At 43.7% G+C, this 21,914-nt stretch overlaps 1 protein-coding gene across 6 annotated transcripts in view; it reads right to left on the reverse strand.

Annotated features, from left to right (window-relative positions):
* Window positions 1-21,914, reverse strand: part of apbb2b (amyloid beta (A4) precursor protein-binding, family B, member 2b) — an 83,113-nt gene that overhangs the window by 58,621 nt on the left and 2,578 nt on the right. For all 6 annotated transcript variants that reach the window (XM_080760014.1, XM_080760013.1, XM_080760010.1 and 3 more), the window contains exons 2-4: window positions 12,776-12,860; window positions 2,425-2,530; window positions 861-921 (exon numbers count right to left, since the gene is read on the reverse strand). The gene's annotated coding sequence lies outside the window, so the exon portion shown is untranslated. The remainder of the gene's footprint in view (window positions 1-860; window positions 922-2,424; window positions 2,531-12,775; window positions 12,861-21,914) is intronic.

Consider the following 21,914-nt stretch of genomic DNA (forward strand, 5'->3'; position numbering starts at 1 on the left):
TATAGTCACCAATGTACACAGTTGTACAAATATTATTAAAAACGTTTTTTGTAAGTATTAATAGGTATAATAAGTAGTTAAACAACTAGTCGACTAGTGTGTCCTACACACTTAACAGCTAACCAGTTGAAGAAATGTAGGCGTTAATGATTGTGGTTCTAAAATATCTGAGATCATTAGAGTTTTCTGGAAGACTGAAATACCGGTAACTAATAACTGAAAATAGGCTATCTACAAGCTGCAACGTGTTGTGTGGCTTGTACTATTTTTGATGCAGGCACACTTCTATAGAAGACATGATGGAATCCAAATGACTGAAATCAGTCGTGGCGACTGAGAACTTTAATCCATGACTAATATGCTGATTAACCCTGTTAACTCATGTATAAATTATTTTCACATATGTTAATACGTTTTGAAATATATTTCACATAAAGCTGCACGACGTAACTTTCCTCTTCTACCATGGATTTGAACCCCGTTTCCTGTGCAAGTGCTGACATTTTTACCATTGATCAAATAAAGCCTGCCTGCTTGCTCAGGGGATAACTTGAATCTTGATTGATTGATCTTGATCTAAATGTAGCAGGGAGACATGGAGAAATGCGATGGGTTCATATACAGTGCTTGTGTAACTAAATATTCTACCATTGTAATGTGAAGGACATGAACCGCATAATGAACTCATGTGGGAATAGACAGCAACAATATCAGAGATCTTATCTCTCTCTTTCACATCCAAAGACTCATTAAAATCTCAACAGGAAGCCAGCTTCACACTCAGGCAGACAGTGTGTGTGTGTGTGTGTGTGTGTGTGTGTGTGTGTGTGTGTGTGTGCGACCGTGCGTGCGTATTGTACCTTACAGGGGGTCGGTCATGGACTGGTCACAATGCAGGTCTCACTAGCTGCAGCAGCAGATCTGAAAACGATACAGGGAACAAGCAAAAATAAAAGGAAAAGAAACATCAGACAAGGAATGTGGAGAATCCTGAGAACTCCTAGGGTTGACCCCAGAGAGCAGAGACACAGCCACCCAAGGGGAACCTAAATGCTACGGGTTGCTAAGGAGACACACACGGTTCTGAAGCAGGAGGCCCTGCTGACAGGTCATGCTATACTCCGTGTGTGTGTGTGTGTGTGTGTGTGTGTGTGTACAGTGAGCAATTCTCCTCATGTTGTTGAGACCTCCCCAAAAAGTATATTGTGATTTGTGAGTTCCAGGGGACAAATGAGACCAAATGACGGCACCAGATGACTGGAAGGGGGGGGGGGGGACCCGCTTCCAGTCATCTGGTGCCGTCCCGGGAACTTGAGAACTCCAGGAATGCGGAAGTGCCGTTCTCAAAGCCAAGGGTGACGGAATCTTCACTCACATCATCCCGAGACAACATGGGACGTCCCAAGAAGTCACCCGTTTGCCGTCTTGGGACTGGAGTGAGACTGCGTTGTTGAGTCAATTAAGGCATTTAGCAGACGTTCTTAATCCAGAGCGATTTACAGTAAGCAGGAACAACACATGGTAATACATCAAATACATACAAAATAGTCATCAAGAATCATACGTATATAAGTTAAGAACCTAACATCCGTCTAACAGTGAAATATCTATATAATGAAACTATGCGTATACAGTAACTATAGAGTGCTATGTCTACATAAAATCTAAATCACATAAATTGAGCCTTTGCATACATACGCCTGTTAAGGTCGTGAAGGCTAGGGCAGGTGCTACGGGCCAAGATGGAGTCTGAAGAGGTCTGATTGCAATGGGAAGTGCATTCCATAGTTTTGGAGGCAGAAGGGAGAAGAGTTTGGGACAGAGTTTAGTACTCTCTGGACCTGATCTCCATAATGGAGCCGTCCTGTTATAACGTCCTTCTGACATCTTTGGGCATGCCTGACAAAGAACTCCATATATGGGCATAAAAGGTACACAGACATAATAACTGGGTGGGGCATGCATTTCCAAATCACATCGTTCCAAGTAGGTCAGTGCTCAATGGGCACCGCTCTAGAGGCTCTGGACAGGGCCCAAATTAGCCAATTGATCACCCCTAGATCTCCATATGCTGGCTGTTCTGACATCACAATGATGTTCTGACATCCACATAGACTCCATATTTGGGCATGCCTGATAAAGAACTCCATATATGGGCATAAAGGGACACAGACATAACTGTGGTGTGGCATACATTTCCAAGTAGGCCAGTTCCCAACGGACACCACTCTAGTATGTCTAATGTTTAAACAGCATTAATGTCAAAGCAGCAACCTCGTAAGCCAAACATAAGCCAATTAGAACCGTCTATCCTCTACAATGGCTCGTACTATATGTACACTACAGTACATAATTATAAAAATATATAAACTCTTTATAATGTTTATCAGTGTGTAACAGTATGCTGTGTGTGTGTGTGCATACCAGAGGAACAGCGGGTTGATGCAAACTCCACGATGGACAGTGTCCATGCTGATAGGCACCGCCTCTCTCTTCAACCAATCATACGGCATTCAGGGCAACAGACTTCCTGAGAGAGACGCAGAAATAAAACAGGATTAATGTTGGACAGGAAGAACGAGGTTGAGCATGAGGGAGAGAGAGAGAGAGAGAGAGAGAGAGAGAGAGAGAGAGTGCGGGAGAGGGGGGGGGGGTCTGCAGGACACCAGAGGGACAAATAAAGACATAAATTATTCACAACCTCTGATCAAACATTAATACGCAAGGTGTGTGTGTGTGTGTGTGTGTGTGTGTGTGTGTGTGTGTGTGTGTGTGTGTGTGTGTGTGTGTGACTGTGTCTGTGCGTGACTGCGTGTGTGTGTGCGTGTGCGTGTGCATGTGCATGCATGCATGCGTGCGTGTATGCGTGTGTGTGGAACATAAGGCTCATTTTGTAGAAAGCTCATATTTCTTCCTTTGGCGCAGTCAGCCAATTGACTGAAGCCATCATAAACTTCATGTCATAGGAGACTTGTAAATTCCTCCTACACAAAACACACAAATATGCATTCTCAGGCGCACACAAGCACAGTGCTGCATACTGTACATACAGGCAATACACGTTTTAAAATTATCCCTAGCTAATACGCCTTTTATGCCTTAATACATTATAATTGCTCTCTATCACTAAAAAAAAAAAATTAAAATACCTTCAATATTTTAGTCCTTTTAGAAATAGTTAATCTTTTACTCAAGGGGGACAATGCCTGCAAGTTGATGTCATTTGTCCATGTCTGATCCAGCCCTATGGAATGTATGGAATGCTAAAGTGCTAATAAAAACCATATTGTTTGGATGGTCATATTAAGTTGTTCTTTAGTTTACACATGCATTCCCCATACATTCAATAGGAAATATTTGTTTGAGACAATGTGATTAGCATGGTTTAGATTCCATTACAAAATGTGCCACCAAATATGTATTTGGCACAATGAAGAGTTTGCAAATCTATAAACACATTACTGGGTGTGTGTCTGCCGGTCGGCCGTGGGATAATTTTCAGAAAACAAAAAACGTATAAATTGAGCACATTCATCATCAATTAGAAAAGTCCTCCATTCAAATGAATTATGAGCCGCACTGACATAAATTCAGACTAATACGCCACCATAATGATCTTGCATCACAGAGCTGAAGGAAAAGTAAAGTGGAAGGCTGCAGCAGGCAGCCATAATAAACTGCCATAATAAACTGCGTTATACAAGTGAAGGACAATATGCACGAACAAGAAACAAACCTGCACTCTCTATGACAGCCTAGCAGATACAATAGGATATTGTGTGGATCTTGGGATCCACATAAAACGGTTTTTGATTGAAACTTTTATTCACTGTATGTAGAATGAGTACATACTACATTTCATGAAAGTACAGGTCAATACAAAAACTGCTACAAGGATAAAACCAGAAAAAACTAAGACTAGAGGCACACGGTGGCACAGATGGACCGGTAGTGCTGTCGTTTTGAAACTGAATTTGATCGATTTTGTATTTTGAGGCATACACGAGAAACAGATTCATTCAAAATGTATTTTGTCAATGTGCAAAATAACAGTAACCCCAACCTCCATCACGATGTAAGCGTATTTGAGTAAATAGAAAAGTGGCTCCCCTGGCATTGTTCTTCTACATTATCAGCTTCTTCAACTCTCTCCGATTGTTTGTTGCATTGACATCTTGCTTAAATTATTTGTTAGAATGCATTCTTCTGAGTTCTGACATCTCATTCAACGCAAGTTCCCGGTTGCCATTTCATTTCCTGTGTTACTTGTTTTTACTCTTTTTTTCTCCTTTGTTCTGAACCAATCGGAACCGAGTATGGCGATGTGTCACTCTGTCAGCCAACGAGAAACATGTTGGTGGAATTAAATGTGTCATAGACAAACATCCATTTTCAGTATCTGCTCTATAGGGGTAACCGCAAGTTTGCCAGTTCGAACCCGGACTCCCCCAGAGTTAAGGTGGAAAAACGACGGAGAAACGTAGCTAAAAATCCGAAAACACGCTCTGTGTGCAGGGACCTTTAGTGTGAGCAAGACACTGAACCCCTAAATTGCTCCCGATGTGCAGGTTGGTGCCGTCATCGGTGTATGAATGTGTGTGAATGGGTGAATGTAATGCACAATCTATGTAAAGCGCCTTGGATAAAGGCGCTATATAAATGCACCATTACCATTTACAGGAAGCATCAATGAGGTAGGAGATAGGAAGCCCAAGTGCATGCTACCGAGGTCTTTCCAAGTTGAACAGCAACATGTGTGATGACTCCGCCCCTCCAGCTGACACCCCTACAGCCTATCACCTGTGTTGTTGTCATCAGAAAAGGACTAATCTGATTCCATGTTCTCTATCTATGGTTTTAATGCTTTCGGGCTTCCTAATCACAAATTGCACAGGGCAGATACTGTATGACAAATTACTTCAATATACAAAGAAATCATTGATCATTTAATATTTTTAATATTTTTTCTTGCAAATTACAGATCTGCTTACAGATCTGCTTGTACTGTAGATCTGCTATATTTTGTTTATGTATGGAGCTTTTTTTTTTTTTACGATTGACGATTATGCAAACATTATTGTGATTATCTCACAATAACGTTTATGTAATAACTGACAGGCCTACTTGTGGTGGTTCTTCTGTGGTCTACTGGCAGTGTGCATGCATACAACCTTTATGTGGTCTACTGGCAGTGTGCATACATACAACCTTTCTGTGGTCTACTGGCAGTGTGCATGCATACAACCTTTCTGTGGTCTACTGGCAGTGTGCATACATACAACCTTTCTGTGGTCTATTGGCAGTGTGCATGCATACAACCTTTATGTGGTCTACTGGCAGTGTGCATACATACAACCTTTATGTGGTCTACTGGCAGTGTGCATACATACAACCTTTCTGTGGTCTATTGGCAGTGTGCATGCATACAACCTTTATGTGGTCTACTGGCAGTGTGCATACATACAACCTTTCTGTGGTCTACTGGCAGTGTGCAATGCATGCATACAACCTTTATGTGGTCTACTGGCAGTGTGCATGCATACAACCTTTCTGTGGTCTACTGGCAGTGTGCATGCATACAACCTTTCTGTGGTCTATTGGCAGTGTGCATGCATACAACCTTTCTGTGGTCTACTGGCAGTGTGCATGCATACAACCTTTCTGTGGTCTACTGGAAGTGTGCATGCATACAACCTTTCTGTGGTCTACTGGCAGTGTGCATGCATAGAACCTTTCTGTGGTCTATTGGCAGTGTGCATGCATACAACCTTTCTGTGGTCTATTGGCAGTGTGCATACATACAACCTTTCTGTGGTCTATTGGCAGTGTGCATGCATACAACCTTTCTGTGGTCTACTGGCAGTGTGCATGCATACAACCTTTCTGTGGTCTACTGGCAGTGTGCATGCATAGAACCTTTCTGTGGTCTATTGGCAGTGTGCATGCATACAACCTTTCTGTGGTCTATTGGCGGTGTGCATACATACAACCTTTCTGTGGTCTACTGGCAGCGTGCATGCATACAACCTTTATGTGGTCTACTGGCAGTGTGCATACATACAACCTTTATGTGGTCTACTGGCAGTGTGCATGCATACAACCTTTATGTGGTCTACTGGCAGTGTGCATACATACAACCTTTATGTGGTCTACTGGCAGACAGTGTGCATACATACAACCTTTCTGTGGTCTACTGGCAGTGTGCATACATACAACCTTTCTGTGGTCTACTGGCAGTGTGCATGCATACAACCTTTCTGTGGTCTGCTGGCAGTGTGCATGCATACAACCTTTCTGTGGTCTGCTGGCAGTGTGCATACATACAACCTTTATGTGGTCTACTGGCAGTGTGCATACATACAACCTTTCTGTGGTCTACTGGCAGTGTGCATACATACAACCTTTATGTGGTCTACTGGCAGTGTGCATACATACAACCTTTATGTGGTCTACTGGCAGTGTGCATGCATACAACCTTTATGTGATCTACTGGCAGTGTGCATGCATACAACCTTTCTGTGGTCTACTGGCAGCATGCATACGTTTGGCGCCAATCGGTCAAGCCGTTTGCGAGATTAGCTCCGGACAAGCACACAGACGGTGTGTTTGTCTCTGCTGTCGCAAGTGGAAACAAGCTATAATAAATCAGTGGTAGAAGAAGTACTCAATTGTTTTACTTAAGTAAAAGTATCAATTCTGCAATTTAGAACTACTCCGTTACAAGTACAAGTCTGGAATTCAAAATGTACTTGGGTAAAAGTACATTTAAAATGTACTTAAAGTACCAAAAGTTTAAAAAAAAGTACTCACAATGCAGAATGTCCAATTTCAAGTTTTCAATCTACAAGAGCACAATGCGTCGCATTGTGAGCTTGTAGATCGGCTATTTTCAAATGGCCAAAACATGTACAGTATGGGGCTGAAGTGGTTACTGTATGTTTTGTAATAATAATCAAAGTAAGTAGTAACTAAAGTTTTCAAATAAATGTAGTAGAGTAAAAGTACAATATTTGCCTCTGAGATGTAGAGTATATGTAATAGTATTGGAAATTATTAAGTACAAATTACTTAGTTACTGTACTTTCCACCACTGGTCATCATGAACTCAGTCACCCACTTCGAATGTTGGCCTATAATCAAGAATACATCCGTGATCAGAATCTTGGAATAGAGCCAATGTGTGATAACGCAGAAGTGAAACTACTGACACGTTAGAGAGCGCTTGCTTTTTGTGACCATGACCATGACCATGACCGTGACCGTGACGGGGGTGTGCCATCTCTGGTGGCCTTGAGCCACATGAGGCACTGCCCAACGAGGCGCCGTGCCGAGCACTTCGACGGCCACCAGAGCCGTCTCAGCGGCGTTCCAGTTGCATACCGATAGGCACAGAATAGTAAATATTAGTCCCCCCCTACTGTCCATGCCCCCGACATGTCTGCGCGCTCCAAGTGAACACAGCCGAGCGCCATCGCTGAAAACAACGTCAGTATGGCCATATTGAAACTATAGAAAAATCACTTCATGGAGGTGCTGGGTTCAAAAAGTAACATATGAAAAGAGACACTCGTATGCTCCAAAAGATAACTTTTATTGACGACGTTTCGAGCCAAGGCTCTTCACCAGATTGACCAGATGAAGAGCCTTGGCTCGAAACGTCGTCAATAAAAGTTATCTTTTGGAGCATACCAGTATGGCCATATTGGCCATATTCCAAAGTCTTGATAACGGTTGATAACGTGTATTTAATGCAGTGATAACATACGAATCCATTGACTCAGTCAGCATCATGTTAAGGTTATAGGAGGACTGTGCTGCTGAACTGAACTCCTTTCAACCTACTTTTGGCAGGTCATTATCAGAGGTGGAAAGAAATAAGCTCAAAATGCGTCAGTGCGACGTGTTGTGCCTTCATTGTAGAGTGCCCCTTTTCACTATATTTCTTGGGCGATTAAGTACATAGGGCTTAAGTGTGTGATGATGAAATGAGTGCACATAAACATCATGCTTATGTCAAGGGCCTCAGAGGCTGATTACAGATGTGGGCTCCAGTCTCTAGAGAGTCACTGGTGTTCCACCAACATACAGACTGCACGGGGAGAGGGAGGGAGTATGTTCTGTATGCACAAACACACTGATTGATGGAGAAAGCACACACGCGTATCCTCCCCACACGCGCAAGCATGCAGACAGACACGCACAAACACACACGCGTCGCACGCACGCATCTCTGATGTGAAAGTCAGCCAAGGACGGAGCAGTAAGAAAGATGATGCATAAAAGAAAGGGCATCATAAAATAACACCATAAAAATGTGTTGCATTCAAGGCATTCTTAATCTTAACTGCTTGACTCCTGCCGCAACAGGCCCACATACCTGTGTGTGTGTGTGTGTGTGTGTGTGTGTGTGTGCGTGTGCACGCCTTGGAAAAATTGTTTCACTTTCCCCACTTCGACTCAAGTAACAAACAACCATTCATAATCAGTGAAGTCTGTAGATACAATACAACGGTCCATACAATAGTTTGGACGGCCTTGAAGGCAGGGCTTCAACAACATATCAGTCTACATATCTGATGTTCTGATGATGATTCATCTACAGCTCAGAGCTACAAGTACTGGTGCAATTATAACATAGCCGTAGAACACATTTGACATTTGATTTTAATACCATTCCTCGAGCCATCTGATGCGTGAATAGAGAACAAAATTGTTGACCCGCCAACATTTCAATTCATTTGCCATTTTGAGACTGTACAAAATCTACAAATGTAACCAAATGGACCCCGTTTACACCGGACCCTCACCCTTTGTGCCCTACACTCTCAGAGTTAAATGCACCGAGCATGTAGAAGTAGTAGTAGTGGAATATGGGTCATGGATTGGATTCCCTTGAATGGAGAGACTGAGCTAGTTGTGTCGCTGCACTTGAGACGCTCTGGGATGGGCCCCGAGGAAGCCATAAAGGGTCCCCATCGGCCCTCTGCTGTGGACACGGTGGTGTAGCCCTAATTACAAGGTCCCTCTGTGGCTAGAACCACTGGCACTACTAAAGAGAGAGACACGAGAGAGAGAGAGAGAGAGAGAGAGAGCACAAGGAGAAACACTGCATATGGGGACTCAGTTGTAAACAGTGAAGGAATGTATGAGTTGAGGCTGGAAGACAAACACGCAGAAATACTCACTCGCTAACACTCACACGGACACACAAACCGGGGGGGGGGGGGGTGTGTGGTGGGCGGGTAATAAGAGCTAGGATGTGGCGCAATGAGACCTTTAACTTCTAACCCTTTGGTCGACCCTCTATGTGTCTGTGTGTGTCTGTGTCTATGTGTGTGCATGCGTGCGTCCGTGCACAAGAGGCATGGTGGGAGACTGTATCGAGATAGAATGAAGGGAGCAGCTGCAAATCTACCATTCCACCATCTCTCTCTCTCTAGCTCTCTCTCTGTCCCTGTGTGTGTGTGTGTGTGTGTGTGTGTGTGTGTGTGTGTGTGTGTGTGTGTGTGTGTGTGTGTGTGTGTGTGTGTGTGTGTGTGCGCACGCTTACCAGAAACTATGGAAAAGACAGAGGGAAAGACTGACATACTAACAGACAGACGCAGAGAATGCATGGACTTCATAAGCCAAGTGGAGAGCAGCCAAGGACACACTCTACAATTAGAAAGTCCTCTTCTTCCAACCTTCTTTCCAAACTTCTCCTTTGCCATTCTAATCTTTCCTAGTCCCAATCCATTAGAATTTATCAACGCTTTTTACTTCTATTCCTTTCCTTTCCCGATACCAGCTATGTGTTGCTAAAATGTTAGTTTTTTTTTAATATCTTTTTTTGAAAATAGCAGATCCACATGGTATCGGCACGCAATTGTGAGTTTGTGGACTGGAAAATAGCTGTTTTCTAATAGCTGATGTAGCAGTAGTCCGGTACATGTGGTTAAACTGATTTTGATGCTATATTTATACATTTTGCCGGGGATATCCTCTGGAATGTCCTCATGGACCCCCACTGTGTTAGAGTGTTAAGCTCATTAAAACACCAGAGGGGGTCTGGATATATGCCAGTAAAGAAAAGACCAGCAGTGGTGGAAAAAGTACTCAAGTTTGTTACTCAAGTAAAAGTATCAATACTGCAATGTAGAACTACTCCGTCACAAGTGAAAGTATGGTTTTCAAAAATTACTTGAGTAAAAGTATAGTATAAAGTACCCATTATGCAAATGTGTACTAATGTTTAGAAAATATATAGGCTGAAGAGGGTAATGTATATGTTTTGTAATTATAATTAAAATCAACAAAGTAACTAGTAACTAAAGTTTTCAAATAATTGTAGTGTAGTAAAAGTACAATATGTATCTCTGAAATGTAGAAAAGTACAAACAAATTGACATACTCAAGTAAACTACAGTACTTAAGTAAATGTACTTCCCACCACTGAAGACCGGCTTCTCACCAGCACTACACTCTGATTTACAACTGACCCTTCCCCTCCTCTCCTTATATGAGAAAGAACCCATCTGTCACCCTCCCCAAAAACGACACAACCACAAAAAAACGTGAAGAGAAGCAAAACCACCACAGCTTGAGGCTGGCTGGCGGAAAACAATGCGGACGGAACTAGGCGAGGAGCGCAGAGCCGAGGCAGCAAAGGCAAGCCGCTGTTTGTGTAACTTTTGGATTCGGACGTGAGCGTGAAAGCCAGCTGCATAATCGCGGACAATCTCTCTAGTCCAGATCTTTCTGTTCTTTATATTGGCTCAGCTGCATCTTGAAGCCCAGGCCTCTAAAGCTGTTAGCTATAGTGGCTGCCATGAGCCTCCAGGCCTGACTAGGAAACTAGCAGCACAAGTTCTAACCATAGATATTTAATCATTGAAGATGGGGTGCCGTGATATTTATCCCAGTTGTTCATGTGTTTATGAGGTGACAGTACTTCATTAAACCCCTTGGTGTGATTGTTATGTGCAATGATGTCTTCCCTTTGTATTTAGGGTTTCTTCCTGGAGGCTGAAACTTCAACAGTCAAACGTGCCAATGAAATAAACAGTGATATAGTGCCATCACAATATCATCCCCCACATTATCATGCAACTACAGCTGTGGGTGCGGCTTCAGTTCAGGTGGATCACCACCCATCACCACCCACCAGGCATACTAAATGAACTGGTGGGCGTGTCCACATAAAAACAACATGCATCTATAAATGCACCAAGTCTCTGTGTGTACGTACGTCTGTAATCCACGTAACTCGAGAACAAATTCGACACACGCGTTCCACACCCCCACAGGGTGTGCAGTGCCTGATGTCGAGTCCGTCGGATAGCCGGTTGATCACACATGAACACCCCTATATCTCCATATATGGAGCTGGCCTGTTCTGACATATCACGGTGATGTTCTGAACACTGCATAGACTCCATATTTGGGCATGCCTGACAAAGAACTCCATATATGGGCAAAAAAGGGACACAGACAATTACTGGGTGGGTTATTCATTTCCAACTTGCAATGTTCCATTCCAAGTAGGCCAGTGCCCAACAGGGGGGGGGGGGGGTCTTTCTCTAGGCCTGTGTGATTGCATCCTTATACTGTCAATGGAAGGAAATAACAGAGACAATGTAACACTCCTCGACTGAGGCTGTAGCCTAAACATGAGTTCATAACACAAACACCACCAATACTGTACATACTGAGCTGAAACTATGCACACATGTACGAACGCACACACACACACACTGTACATACTGAGCTGAAACTATGCACACATGTACGCACGCACACACACACACTGTACATACTGAGCTGAAACTATGCACACATGTACGCACGCACACACACACTGTACATACTGGGCTGCAACTACATGCACGACACCCACACCTTTTTTTGGCATTTTTAACCCTATAGCCTATTTTTGGCACCGGTGTGCAACTAATTATAAGTCATGCAGAAATACAACACCAACTTCTAAACCTAAACTCTAAAACCTGAACCCAAATCTTGTGTGTCGAGTGCCTAACCTTTTCTCTTGGGAGGACCAGAAAAATTGTCTTTCGCACACACGCACGCGTGTACACACACACAGACACAGACACACACACACACACACACACACAGACACAGACACACACACACACACACACACACAGACACAGACACAGACACAGACACACACACACACACACACACTTGCCAGTGGTCCACATGAGGTCAATATGATCCCATGACCAGACATTGTCCTTGTAGCAGTAATGTATAGTGACTGGTGAGTGTGAAGGACGTACAGGAATAGATGCAGGTCGACTATAATTGAACATGCTCCTTCAACATGCTCCAAGTACACATGAAGTCTGCTTCTGTGTGCATGTGTCCCAGTGTACTATGGAAAAGGTATAATTTCCTTCTGCCATGGTTTTCATGGGTGGGAGAGCAAGACACGAAGAAATGACCACAAACAGAAGGAGAGAATAAGAGGAATTTTCAGGGTGTGCCAAAGAATTTCTGGTATGTCTCTAGTTGGGTGGGTGGGTCAGAGAGGCTGGGGCCCGGGCGGGTTTAGTCTCTTAATTACTTGACAAAAGGGGCAAGCAAACAAACATACACACAAGTCCGTACATGTAAAGCAATGCGTACCTTACGGTCAGCACTAGGGGCCTAAACGCTGGCTACTGCTGCATGCATTGTGTACCTTTTTCCTTTGTTGGCCCTTGGCCCAAACTATATGCAAAAGAAAGACACAAGACAACGAGTAAGGCGACAGAGGGGCAGGTATAAATACCTGGATTGAGAGTCTCTCTCCTCTTCGGATCAGGACACACGGACAGTCGTCTAACGGAGAAGCTGGCGGGTCAGCAGAGGTTCACCTGAAAAAGACAGAATAGATTTGAGCGCTGGAATGATGATACACTACTACTAGCATATTAAACATATGCTTTATGGAAGAAGCAAGGGATAGCGGTGGTGTTGCATGCGTCGTCATTCATGGTTAAACCCCTGTTTGGGTGGGAGGTATGAGAGACCATGCTGCTAACAACATTGCCCTATGAGCTTTTTCTGTTAATTGAGGTCCCTCAGGGGTCTGTACTTAATTGAGGTCCCTCAGAGGTCTGTACTTAAGTTGGTCCCCTCCTTTTTTCTTCCCTCAGTCTTTTTTCTTCCCTCCTCCCTCTTTGCTGAAAATAGGCGATGTACTGTACAAGCTTACAACACAACACGATGTATGTATATCATGTATGTATGTATGAGCTTGTAGATCAGCTATTGTTGCCAAATGTTTTCCTATTTTCACTGATTGTTCACCTATTATGACAGGCCCAGAATATAGGGATGCCAGGGTTCAAAGTCAAAGTCGTACGATTTTTCACCCACGTTGTGAAATTTGTTCTCCGCATTTGACCCATCTCTTGGAGCGGTGAGCCGCAGCCAAGGAGCGGTGAGCCGCAGGGAATCATTTCATTAGTTTGATTTGATGCCGAGTGCCAAGCAGGGGAGGCATTGGGTCCCATTTTATTTTGTCTTTTGTATGACCTGTCCGGGGATCGAACCCCGACCTCCCAGTATCAGGGCGGACACTCTAACCACAAGGCCACTGTCTGGTCTGGTCACCTATTATGACAGGCCCAGAATAGGGATGCCAGGGTTTATGTGCTTAATAATGTGTCTCTGGACTCCTTCAGACCTCTGACTAATGAAAGGTCCTGCATTGCTGTCTGTGCATCCACATCAGCAGTTGGCACATGATGGCACTTTAGCTTCAGGAGTGTCCATGCTCCATTATTCTTAAAAAGATACCTCACAGCCTTTACCGTATTCAGTATACTGTAGCTAGTTACTGTGTGGCATTGTTCCAATGGCTGGTGCTAGACACACTGACAACACAACAGTGTTGTTTTTGGCAGCAAATTTAGATTTTAGTTTAGTCACAGTCTTTGGAATGAAACTTAGTTTTAGTCATCTGAATTGTTTTGGTGTTAGTCTAGTTTTCAATCGACTAAATATCATATGATTTTAGTCAACTAAATCTACTTGATGGCGTTGTAATGACAGCTTTTACACTCGGTTGCATGCTTAAAATAGCAGATCTGCAAGCTCACAACAGATGGCAGGGCTGTGAGCTTTTAGATCTGCCATTTTCATATCGCAACAACCCGAGTGCAATAAAGCATAAAATGATCTCTTCTCGTCTATAGTCCCTCCCTAACATTTTAGTGTAGTTTTTATCTGTTGACAAAATTGTCAGAACATTTAGTCATAGTTTTAGTCATCATGGCTTAGTTTACTTCAGTGAAAAAAGGAAGTTGACGAACATCTTTCGTCATAGTTTGAATTGACGAAAACAACACTGATGCCGAGTGTGTCTATATGGAGTGATGGGTACAGTGCAGTATACTGTTTGGATGCGAGACGTCCCGTAATCGCCTAATGTACTAATGTTATGTGTTGACACTTGACACATGGCAGGAGCTCACATTTATTTGGTCCCTGTGTCCCTAAGCCGACGGGTCGACCCACACAAACATAACAGAAGAGAAAGAAAGGCAGACAGAAATAAAGAGAGGGTGAAAGAGAGAGAGAGACCCAAATAAGTGGGAACAGAAACACAGGAGCCAAAAAGAGATTTCCTGGATTTGGGGAAACTTAGGAGCGAGTATGGCGGTGAGAGACCCCTCCCCCCCCTGTCCCAAATACCCTCTCTCCCTTCTGCTGCACACTCTCCGTCTCTCTTTCCTGTGGGTGAGGGGAGGCGAGGCGCAGCCAGCAAGGAAAGAGTACACCATGTACACACCAGACACACACACACACACACACACACACACACACACACACACACACACACACTACACACACTACAAAACAAAACAGAGTTGGGGGAGGAAACTCCTGATTCAACTGTTTAACCTGCAGGCTGCAGAACACTCACGGCCTCAAACCGCAGCAGGAGAGCAGCAGCCAGCAATGGCACTGTAATGAGACCACAGCGCTTTCCTGGATGCGTCACCGATGGCAACAACACAGGCACAATCCGTATAGCCACCGTGCATGGGCTTCAATACACATGCACACACACACACACACATGCAAACTTTTTAGCCCGTGACCCAGATAAGAGAAATAATACATTCCCCCGGGACCCTTAGTGAAAATAGCCGATCTACAAGCTCACAACCCACGTTGTGGGCTTGTAGATCGGCTATTTTCACTACTTCTTAAATTGTTTTCTAATTTTTGGAATTTCTTAGATTTCTTCTTTTATTTATTTATTCAAGAAATTCATGAACAATTTAGCTTTTTTGGGAATGTTTTTTGAAAATGTTTGAAAATTATATTAAAAACAAGATGTAGGAAACTAAAGAAAATAAGGGACCCATAAAAATGTGTCCGCGACCCACAAATGGGTCCCGACCCACAGTTTGGGAACCACTGCACTAAATATCTTTGCTCCCTCTCTCACGCGCATGCACAAAGAGTGTCTCTCGCTCGCCCACACGTGCATGCACAAAGAGTGTCAGATCATCTAATGAGAGGCCAGCAGACAGCAGGGAGACTGGATATCCTATATTTATCTGAGATATATAGCAGCAGCACAAGGCAGTCTAGACGTGAACAATGCAGGCTTTACTCAAATAATTTGATTCATGCACAAATATTGTTTTGTTCTAAACACTTCTCCCTAGCAGAAAATGACCGCCTGACCTCCCTCTGGGTGAGAAAGAACCTTTCTGTCTTGTGATTAGCTTTTTTTCCCTTTCTTCTTTCTTTGTTTGTTTTTGCCAAAACGGTGCAAACCTCCTCTGTGTGCTAAACATTTTTGATGACATTTAATTACAGAGCCTATATGGCACGCTGTCCCTCTAAGCAGATGTCAGACGGACGAGACTGTGCCGATGTGTCTAAAACGATGTGCAGGCTCACGGACAGAGATATCGGATATGACGAAAGAATGGAGACGAAGTGACTCTTCAGAAAAGGAATGTCCCCCTCTCTGCCAAAGGGACCACAGAAACCACAAACGATCCATTTCTCTTCAACACTTAAAACCCTCCCCTCTTGTCAAATCCTAACCATTATTTTTCCCCTCCTTTGGAGCAGAGGATGTTTGGGTTGTTAGCGGGGCATTTTTCTCAGACAGGACATTCATTTTGGAGTACAGGACACATATATAGCTAGCTGGTCCTGGCTGGCCAGTCTTGAAGCACAAACACAAACGCAGCCAAAACCACTTGTTTTGCCAGGTCAGTGCAAAGCCAAGCTCTGTGGCTTGTTGGGCTCATTTCTTCAATACGGATTTTGATCAGAGAGTGCAGATTGAAGCTAAGAAAACATAGTTGAATATTTAAAGATTAGGATGCCATAAAAAAGGCCAGCGTGATACATCATACCCGACCCCACAGCTGCTAAATTAATCCTCTCGCTCCGCCCCACAGGATGTGACATCATCATGGCGAGACTCATAGGAAGGAAACCCAAACCAGCACAATGTGGATAACTGAATCAGACATGGCAGTCAATCGCCTGTCATTCGGACCACTCATCAGACAGGAATGTCTTTCCAGTCCAAGTAAACTCCTGCATTCCCATGTTGCGCAATGCGTACACTTGAAGCCACCTGGTAAAATTCTGTTGCAAAAGAAATCACAAAAGGCTTGCGTGGCATTTGTGGCCGCTGAACCCATACACAAGAAACCATCTAATTCTTCGTTGCAAATGAGCCTCGTTGCAAAATAATAGTGTAAATCACGAACACCAGCTCTAATAATTGCCACAGTGACAAGTTGACAACACATAGTTTATTATTAAAACATTTCGACCTGAGGCTGATTTTAACACCTTCTAAATCCTAACCTAAGTTTTCAGAAAAACGTCCTGTCCTGCCACATACATAGACACGTCTACACCAGTATGTCCCGGATCCTGGAGGTGGCGTCGACAGAGAAGACCTACCTCGCCGGCAATGGACCCTCCTCAACCGCCTGCGCACAGGGGTCGGCTGCTTCAAAGCGTCGATGAAGAAGTGGGGCCTAACAGACAGCGCAGCGTGCGAGTGCGGGGAGCCTGAGCATCGTTAGCATCGTTAAAAGGACCAGACTTTCCAGTGATGGCAGCAGTGATTGTAGCCAGGCGAAGACATAGTCATGCCAGGCGTGCCAGCGACCAGATCATTTGACTGTGACCAGAATCAGATCACGTTTTGCCTTGCTTGCGTGCTACCAGCGCCAAAAGGCACGAATGCTCTCATCCTATTCTGTTAACAGTAACACATGTGTGCACTGTGCAGTGCTAAATCTCCCATTAGCACCTAGGATCAAAGTTTTCCGTCTTTAAACTACACGTTTCATATCATAATCACACAATCACTACCAAATTATTGGCTATTATTATTGGCTCACTGGGCCAATTAGAGAGAGTGACACCTGTCTGTAGCCATGGCCTTTACAAGGTCTTTCATCACATTTCATCTCTCACTGTGTGTGTGTGTGTGTGTGTGTGTGTGTGTGTGTGTGTGTGAGAGAGAGAGAGAGAGAGAGAGAGAGAGAGAGAGATCAAAATGCGAGGCATAATTCCCTTATGCAGCTGAACAGAGCAAGATAGGGTGGGTGCATGTATAAGTGTGCAGCGATGTGGAAACGACAGCATCAGCAGCAGAAATATAATATATTGTTTATATTATAAACACAAGAAGGAAAAATTAGTGTGTGTGTGTGTGTGTGTGTGTGTGTGTGTGTGTGTGTGTGTGTGTGTGTGTGTGTGTCTGTCTGTCTGTGTCTGTGTGTGCGCCTGAGGGTGCATGCATGCCATCTTGTGTTATTTTAAAGTGAGAGAAACTGCTCCACCACACTCTCCTCCTTTCCACAGGTAATTTGTATATGAGGAATATCATACATACTGATGACCCAATCACAGGACCCCTGACATACCGATGACCCAATCACAAGACCCCTGACATACCGATGACCCAATCACAAGACCCCTGAGAGCTAGGAGACAGGACCTCAATGAGACCTGCCAGGATGAGACAGAATACATACTGCACGCACACACACACTAACAAAGAGAGGAGGACATGAGTAACAACTCTGTGGGTGAATGAATGGAGACAGAAATGGAGGGATAGAAAGGCAGAAAGAAAGAGAAAAGGAGAGACAAAGACAGAAAGAGAGAGGAAAAAGAGAGAGACAGAGAGAGAGAGGCCCTATCATTCAGTCTCACACCCTACACAGGATGAACGGGGCCTCAGTGCTCCTTCACTGTCCAAACACACCTCACGGCTGTCTGCTCGCTGCAACAACAATGCAGCGCGCGCGACACACACACACACACACACACACACACACTCCACTGATGACGGGACAATAACCCTATTGAGGGACATTGACGGGGGCCCGAGAGAGAAAGTCAGGAGAAAGGACAAGATTGACAAAAGGTCACACATGAGCACTCCATGCCCTCCCACACACACAATTCAATGGGCTTTATTGGCATGAGAAAACATAAGTTTACATTGCCAAAGCAAAAAGTGGAACAATTACAATCAAAACAAAATGTATGTACAATTGAAAGTCAGAATCTTCAATAGAGGGTATGCGCGTGACATCATCATCAAACCGTTATGCGGGAACGCCTACTGAGTGCCAAAAAACTACTTTCTGGCCTTGACAGCCCATACATCCAAACAGAAAAGTCCAATATGATTGCATAAAACGACGTTAAATGATGCTAAACTCACTTTGCCACTCGATTTGCCACTCGATTTTCCATTCACTTTATGCAAGCGCAAACCCTCTATAAATCAATGTCTATGTACCAAGATCACTCTAGTGCAGGAATACACACAATGATTAGTCTTTAGGGTGGTTGTGTTCCATCATCCTTCTATGACAGCAGCTCATGCATCTTGCTGATGTGTTTGCACATTGTAGTACTTCCTATGACGCGAGACTGTGCTCACTGAGTCTGTACCTAGTTAAGATTTCTCTTTGTTTTGGGTCGTCACGGTGCTCAGGTATTCTTCCACAGTGAGTTCTCTGTTTAGGGCCAGATAGCATCCTAGTTCACTCTGCTTTTGTGTTGCTTCTTTCCAATGTGTCAGATAGTTTTCCTTTTGCCGTTTTTTTAATTTGGCTTCCAATGGGTTTTCTATCTGTTGGCTCCGTTTGTGTTTGTGCACAGAGGTCCAGGGCCAACTGGTTGATGAGGGGGCATCTCTCTAGAGTTCCGCTGTGTGTGAGTGCCTTAATATGGAGTGCATCTGGGTCACTTTCTTTTAGGTGGTTGTAGAAATTAAGTGCTCTCTTTTTCTTTCTTTTTTTATGAGTGAGTATCGTCCTAATTCTGCCCTGCATGCATTATGTTTTTCGCTGGGCCCAGAGAATGGATTTGCAGAATTCTGTGTGTAGGGTCTCGGATTGGTGTTTATCCCATTTTGTCGAGGTCATACTTTGCTAATGGTCCCCAGATCTCGCAACCATAGAGGAAATTGGTTCTATCACAGAGTCCAGTATTTCAAGCCAGGATTTAATTAGGATGTCTATTTTATGGCATAAAATGGCCTCCTTGCCTTGTCCCTCAGGTCCTTTACAGCTTGGTTCCTTGCCTTGTCCCTCAGGTCCTTTACAGCTTGGTTGAAGTTCCCTGTGCTGCTGATGTTTAGGCCGTTGTTTTTTGTTTGTTCTATGGGATTGTATTTAGGAAAAGTTGATGGTTTTGGCAGCTTTTTTGAAATAACACACACACACACACACACACACACACACACACACACACACACACACACACACACACACACACACACACACACACACCATAATCTGGACAATGTTTGCCAATATGACAGCCTGATTGATCAAAAATAATATATCTAGCACCAATTCATTTGTTGAATGTGGACTATACAGTAAAACTAAAACACTACCAGAATCAGATCACTTTTTGCCTTGCTTGCGTGCTACCAGCGCTGAAAGGCACGAATGCTCTCATCCTATTCTGTGGTGTTAACAACACATGTGTGTGCAGTGCTAAATCTCCCATTAGCACTACTAAGGCATGCTCTGGCTCTGATCAAGATTGTTGGGGGGCCAATGCTGATAAAAAATAAACTCTTAATTGCTACAAAAGTCTAGACACTGGCTATCTCTTCTTAGGATCTTACCCATATTATAGTACCAACATGAGGACACTGTTTGATTAATGCCTAAATTATGCTCTGGCCCATGACAGTGTCGCTCGCCGAAAATAGCTGACCTACAAGCTGACAATGCATCAGCATATGTGTATCCGCAGCACGTTGTGAGCTTGTAGGTCGATTATATTCAGTGCACAACGACACAGCCGCAAGACAAAGTATGAATCAGCCTTAAGGTTGCCCATATCCTAATATTGAGTATATATCAGCTGTATTATAATAATAATTGCTTCAGTATACAGTGTATATCACACAATGAGACAAATGCTTTTTCCGATTTTGTGATTTGTTCATTTAGCTGATCACCGGCGATCATGCCATGTGGAGTGAAAATCGGCTGATTTATATCGATAAATAGGAGCAGCCCTATTACGAAGGGTCAATTTTTACACAGAATTAACTAAACACTGAGGATTTTACTGTACAATACTACAAATAAGTATGCATATACAGGCAACTTGTTTGCTCAAGGGTGGGCCAGTGGTATTGTTTCACTGGGGAAGCAGCATGATGATAACAAGAGATCTCCCACACATATCTGATTGTTCACACACACACACACACACACACACACACACACACACACACACACACACACACACACACACACGCACACACACACACACACACACACAAACACACCTGTTTTTTTCCTCCTCAGCTGTTGTGCACGGACTCACTCTAGTATACACAAACAGACCTGCATATGCTGCAAGGCATACAGGTCCCTTAAGGTGATGGTTTGGCAACTTTCCACCCCTCCCCCCAACTTGGGCATGGTAACAGAGATATTGACTAGACTACAAATAACTAACTTTGGTATGTAGTGTTATTTTGGAGTATTCTATCACACATGCTTCTAGATTAACACAGTGACAGTCATATAGATAGCAGAGGTTTCCAAACTTTTGAGCTCGAGGCCCAAACTACTGAAAATAGCAGATCTATAAGCTCACAACACATTGCGATGCAACATGTTATGAGCTTGTAGATCTACTATTTTCACAAAGTATTTTTTATGGAATTCTTTTGAAAATGTGACAAAATGTAGGAAACTAAAAATAAAATGATTTGCTACTTGCGACCCATAAAAATGGGTCCGCAAGTTCGCAACCAACATATGGGTCCCGACTCCCAACCCAGTGTTTGGGAAGTGTACTCCTTGCACTCAATGTGTTATGTGTGCATGACAAGTGTGTCTGGCTCCCTGTGTGGATCCAGGATGCATATCAATTCTAAGAGACTGTTCAAAGCAGCTTCCTAAACCTGGAAGGGGCCATGTTGAGAGTTTGCAGCTCAGCAAAACCAAAGCGCTTTTATAACACCAAAGCAAAACAAACACACATATACCTACTGTACCACACACACACACACACACACACACACACACACACACACACACACACACAGTCTGCAGTTCTTGGCCAAAAACTTGGCCCATAAATGTCCCAAGTCACTTTTTCCACAGTCAGCAACTCTTGATGTTGAATAGAAAACGCTAGACTGAGAGAGAGTGTGTGTGTGTGTGTGTGTGTGTGTGTGTGTGTGTGTGTGTGTGTGTGTGTGTGTGTGTGTGTGTGAGGGGGTAGGAGGGATCGAGAGGCAAAGGGGTCAGAATAAAAACCAACTTATCAACCAAAGAGCCCACTGCAATTAGCAATGACATCATGTTCCAACTCAGCAGACACACACACATTCATTCACGTACACAAGCTCACACATGCAATGCATCACGGCA

This window comes from Protomyctophum bolini, assembly GCF_963924005.1.
Source record: "Protomyctophum bolini genome assembly, chromosome: 3".
Lineage (NCBI taxonomy): Eukaryota > Metazoa > Chordata > Actinopteri > Myctophiformes > Myctophidae > Protomyctophum > Protomyctophum bolini.